The following is a 6,000-nucleotide window of genomic DNA, read 5'->3' on the forward strand; positions in this document are numbered from 1 at the left end:
ATTTGAAATGTGTTTTAAATTTTCCAAAAGCTTTTGTTATGCATCTTTATTGCTCTCTAAATTAATTGTGATGTGGTAGAGATTGTGTATCTCTAATGGCCTGGATAATGTGATACTTTGTTGTTATTTGCTTTTGTCAGGATTTCCATTCCCAATTTAAAAAAAATCTCAATGTATGTCCGAGAATAATACTTTTTTTACATATGGAGCAGAATCTCTCCTCTTTCTCTATTTATCTTCTGTCTATGAAAAGAAATTGTCAGTCTCACCTTGTTGTTCTGTATTCTTTTACTTAAATATTGTCAATTCTTGTAGAAGACTATAATGACTATAAGAGAAGTGTGTGATCTAGTCATCCTAAAAGAAAGCACACAGTGAATTTAGTTAACTTGTGGCATGTAATAAAAAAAGAGATATTTTAATTCCCAAGTTAAATTTTATTTATTTATTTATTTATTTATTTATTTATTTTAAAGATTTTATTTATTTGACAGAGGGAGAGAGAGATCACAAGTAGGCAGAGAGGCAGGCAGAGAGAGAGGAGGAAGCAGGCTCCCTCCTGAGCAGAGAGCCCGATGCAGGGCTTGATCCCAGGACCCGGAGGCTTTAACCCACTGAGCCACCCAGGTGCCCCCCAAGTTAAATTTTAAAAACCAAAGTATCAGTTACTTAACTTTTCTATGTTGTTGTTGCCTTATTAAAAAGAGGAACAGTACTTTCCATAGAAGGTTGTGGTGAGAATTACATGAAACCATGAGAAATAATGAAAATTACATAAGACAAGTGGAATGCCTGGTACTTAGAAAGTGCTCAGTGAATTGTTATCTTTGACCCAAAAAGAAAGTGTATTTTACTGTGAAAATAAGTCCTATAATTGGCGGGTTTTCTTGAGGCATCATATTGGAGAAAAGGCACAGTACCTTTGCTTAAGTATATTCCTAATTTTCACTGTGTTCTTCAACTGAGAATCTAGGCCAGGAGGCATGTAGTTGACCTCCCACCATTCTCTGCCCATGTAGCACTATGTGTATGGATTTCAAGGGCAATGCTTTGCTCACAGTCATTTCTCTCCAGAGTGCACATGTTGTGTTTCCAGCCTCCATTACATCTCAGAAAATAGTTTTTCTTTGGAATCAAGTGTTTTGTATGATATGTGCTTTTAAGAGTAAATGTTTTAAGAGGTTAATAGAAATGAGTCATATATGTATGACATATATGTATATGTATATGAACACACTGCACATACACCAAGAGTTGTCAGTGGTTATATACGACTATAAAGTTAAGTGTCTGTCTCCATGAACAGAATGATCATCATTGCTCACTTGTATTGAATATCACTCATGTTGTGCCATATCCAGCAGCATCCTTTGAAAAACAAACCAATTGTTCTTTCTACTTTGCTTTTGCACACAATAGTTATCATCAATTTTGTCCTCAGTTTGGCTATCTTTGTTGGCAATACAGTGACTTAAATTTACATTTTTCTAGAAAGGGTAGAACTTTGAATGATGTCTCTGTATTTCCAGTCTTTCTCTTTGTCATGAAATTGATGAATTTGAAACCGGAAAACATTATTTTGTACTCCTTCTGGGAAAAGATCAATTTGCTTGCTAGTGGAGGCCCTGTGTTTTGCTGTAGAAATATGTGTAACTTTCCATGGCTTCATAATACTACTTGATAATGCTTCATATGGACAGTGCCAAATTGAAAAAGGACAAAATAATTGCTCACCCAAATAAAAGCAGACCCTCTGATATTCATCATGTTACTTTCTATGTGCACTTTGTTTTTGTGCATTTTTGGCTACCTGTGGGGAATTGGCATAATCAGAGTTTTACTGATTTCAGTACATTTAAATTATACCCCTCTGGCCAAACTGTGATAATAGTGCACAATTTCAACGACTCCCCTTTGAGACCTTGACACATGTGTGCAAATATGGGATATAGTGTAACATGGTGGTGACAATGAAGCAGGCAGATTAAAGCACAAAATAATTAAGATTCAATTAACGTGAGAATAGGTCTTTTTAAATTTTTTTTTTATTTTTTATAAATATACAATGTATTTTTATCCCCAGGGGTACAGGTCTGTGAATCGCCAGGTTTACACACTTCACAGCACTCACCATAGCACATCTCCTCCCCAATGTCCATAACCCCACCCCCTCTCCCAAACCTCCTCCCCCCAGCAACCCTCAGTTTGTTTTGTGAGATTAAGAGTCACTTATGATTTGTCTCCCTCCCAATCCCATCTTGTTTCATTCATTCTTCTCCTACACCCTTAACCCCCCCATGTTGCATCTCTACTTCCTCATATCAGGGAGATCATATGATAGTTGTCTTTCTACAATTGACTTATTTCGCTAAGCATGATACCCTCAAGTTCTATCCACATTGTCGCAAATAGCAAGATTTCATTTCTTTTGATGGCTGCATAGTATTCCATTGTGTATATATACCACATCTTCTTTATCCATTCATCTATTGATGGACATCTAGGTTCTTTCTATAGTTTGGCTATTGTAGACATTGCTGCTATAAACATTCGGGTGCATGTGCCCATTCGGATCACTACGTTTGTATCTTTAGGGTAAATACCCAGCAGTGCAATTGCAGGGTCATAGGGTAGTTCTATTTTCAACATTTTGAGGAACCTCCATGCTGTTTTCCAGAGTGGTTGCACCAGCTTGCCTTCCCACCAACAGTGTAGGAGGGTTCCCCTTTCTCCGCATCCTCGCCAGCATCTGTCATTTCCTGACTTGTTAATTTTAGCCATTCTGACTGGTGTGAGGTGATATCTCATTGTGGTTTTGATTTGTATTTCCCTGATGCCGAGTGATGTGGAGCACTTTTTCATGTGTCTGTTGGCCATCTGGATGTCTTCTTTGCAGAAATGTCTGTTCATGTCCTCTGCCCATTTCTTGATTGGATTATTTGTTCTTTGGGTGTTGAGTTTGCTAAGTTCTTTATAGATTTTGGACACTAGCCCTTTATCTGATATATCATTTGCAAATATCTTCTCCCATTCTGTCAGTGGTCTTTTGGTTTTGTTCACTGTTTCCTTTGCTGTGCAAAAGCTTTTGATCTTGATAAAATCCCAAAAGTTCATTTTTGCCCTTGCTTCCCTTGCCTTTGGTGATGTTCCTAGGAAGATGTTGCTGCGGCTGACGTCGAAGAGGTTGCTGCCTGTGTTCTCCTCAAGGATTTTGATGGATTCCTTTCTCACATTGAGATCCTTCATCCATTTTGAGTCTATTTTCATGTGTGGTGTAAGGAAATGATCCAATTTCATTTTTCTGCATGTGGCTGTCCAATTTTCCCAACACCATTTATTGAAGAGGCTGTCTTTTTTCCATTGGATATTCTTTCCTGCTTTGTCGAAGATGAGTTGACCATAGAGTTGAGGGTCCATTTCTGGGCTCTCTATTCTGTTCCATTGATCTATGTGTCTGTTTTTGTGCCAGTACCATACTGTCTTGATGATGACAGCTTTGTAATAGAGCTTGAAGTCCGGAATTGTGATGCCACCAACTTTGGCTTTCTTTTTCAATATTCCTTTGGCTATTCGAGGTCTTTTCTGGTTCCATATAAATTTTAGGATTATTTGTTCCATTTCTTTGAAAAAAAAAAAAATGGATGGTACTTTGATAGGAATTGCATTAAATATGTGGATTGCTTTAGGTAGCATGGACATTTTCACAATATTTGTTCTTCCAATCCAGGAGCATGGAACATTTTTCCCTTTCTTTGTGTCTTCCTCAACTTCTTTCATGAGTACTTTATAGTTTTCTGTGTATAGATTCTTAGTCTCTTTGGTTAGGTTTATTCCTAGGTATCTTATAGTTTTGGGTGCAATTGTAAATGGGGTGGACTCCTTAATTTCTCTTTCTTCTGTCTTGTTGTTGGTGTAGAGAAATGCAACTGATTTCTGTGCATTGATTTTATATCCTGACACTTTACTGAATTCCTGTACAAGTTCTAGCAGTTTTGGAGTGGAGTCTTTTGGGTTTTCCACATATAGTATCATATCATTGAAGAGTGATAGTTTGACTTCTTCTTTGTCAATTTGGATGCCTTTAATTTCCTTTTGTTGTCTGATTGCTGAGGCTAGGACTTCTAGTACTATGTTGAATAGCAGTGGTGAAAATGGACATCCCTGCTGTGTTCCTGACCTTAGCGGAAAAGCTTTCGGTTTTTCTCCATTGAGAATGATATTTGCGATGGGTTTTTCATAGATGGCTTTGATAATATTGAGGTATGTGCCCTCTATCCCTACACTTTGAAGAGTTTTGATCAGAGAGGGATGCTGTACTTTGTCAAATGCTTTTTCAGCATCTATGGAGAGTATCATATGGTTCTTGTTTTTTCTTTTATTAATGTATTGTATCACACTGATTGATTTGCGGATGTTGAACCAACCTTGCAGCCCTGGAATAAATCCCACTTGGTCGTGGTGAATAATCCTTTTAATGTACTGTTGAATCCTATTGGCTAGTATTTTAGTGAGAATTTTCACATCTGTGTTCATCAAGGATATTGGCCGTAGTTCTCTCTTTTTTTTTTAAAAGATTTTATTTATTTATTTGTCATAGAGAGAGAAGCGAGAGTGAGCACAGGCAGACAGAGTGGCAGGCAGAGGCAGAGGGAGAAGCAGGCTCGCTGCCAAGCAAGGAGCCCGATGTGGGACTCAATCCCAGGACGCTGGGATCATGACCTGAGCCGAAGGCAGCTGCTTAACCAACTGAGCCACCCAGGCGTCCCAAGTAGTTCTCTTTTTTGATGGGATCCTTGTCTGGTTTTGGGATCAAGGTGATGCTGGCCTCATAAAATGAGTTTGGAAGTTTTCCTTCCATTTCTATTTTTTGGAACAGTTTCAGGAGAATAGGAATTAGGTCTTCTTTAAATGTTTGGTAGAATTCCCCTGGGAAGCCATCTGGCCCTGGGCTTTTGTTTGTTTGGAGATTTTTGATGACTGTTTCAATCTCCTTACTGGTTATGGGTCTGTTCAGGCTTTCCATTTCTTCCTGGTTCAGTTGTGGTAGTTTATATGTCTCTAGGAATGCATCCATTTCTTCCAGATTGTCAAATTTGTTGGCATAGAGTTGCTCATAGTATGTTCTTATAATTGTCTGTATTTCTTTGGCGTTCGTTGTGATCTCTCCTCTTTCATTCATGATTTTATTTATTTGGGTCCTTTCTCTTTTCTTTTTGATAAGTCTGGCCAGGGGTTTATCAATCTTATTAATTCTTTCAAGGAACCAGCTCCTAGTTTCGTTGATTTGTTCTTTTTTTTGTTTTTTTTTGTTTCTTGTTTTTTTTTGTTTTCTATTTCATTGATTTCTGCTCTGATCTTTATGATTTCTCTTCTTCTGCTGAGTTTAGGGTTTCTTTCTTGTTCTTTCTCCAGCTCCTTTAGGTGTCGGGTTAGGTTGTCTACTTGAGACCTTTCTTGTTTTTTGAGAAAGGCTTGTATTGCTATATATTTTCCTCTCAGGACTGCCTTTGCTGTTTCCCGCAGATTTTGAACCATTGTGTTTTCATTATCATTTGTTTCCATGAATTCTTTCAATTCTTCTTTAATTTCCTGGTTGACCCATTCATTCTTTAGAAGGATGCTGTTTAGTCTCCATGTATTTTTGTTTTCCCAAATTTCCTCTTGTGATTGAATTCTAGCTTCAGAGCATTGTGGTCTGAAAATATGCAGGGAATGATCCCAATCTTTTGATACCGTTGAGACCTGATTTAGGACCCAGGATAGGATCTATGCTGGAGAATGTTCCATGTGCACCAGAGAAGAATGTGTATTCTGTTGCTTTGGGATGAAATGTTCTGAATATATCTGTGATGTCCATCTGGTCCAGTGTGTCATTTAAGGCCTTTATTTCCTTGTTGATCTTTTGCTTGGATGATCTGTCCATTTCAGTGAGGGGAGTGTTAAAGTCCCCTACTATTATTGTATTATTGTCGATGTGTTTCTTTGATTTTGTTATTAATT

Source organism: Lutra lutra, chromosome 5, assembly GCF_902655055.1.
Source record: "Lutra lutra chromosome 5, mLutLut1.2, whole genome shotgun sequence".
NCBI classification, from domain to species: Eukaryota; Metazoa; Chordata; class Mammalia; order Carnivora; family Mustelidae; genus Lutra; species Lutra lutra.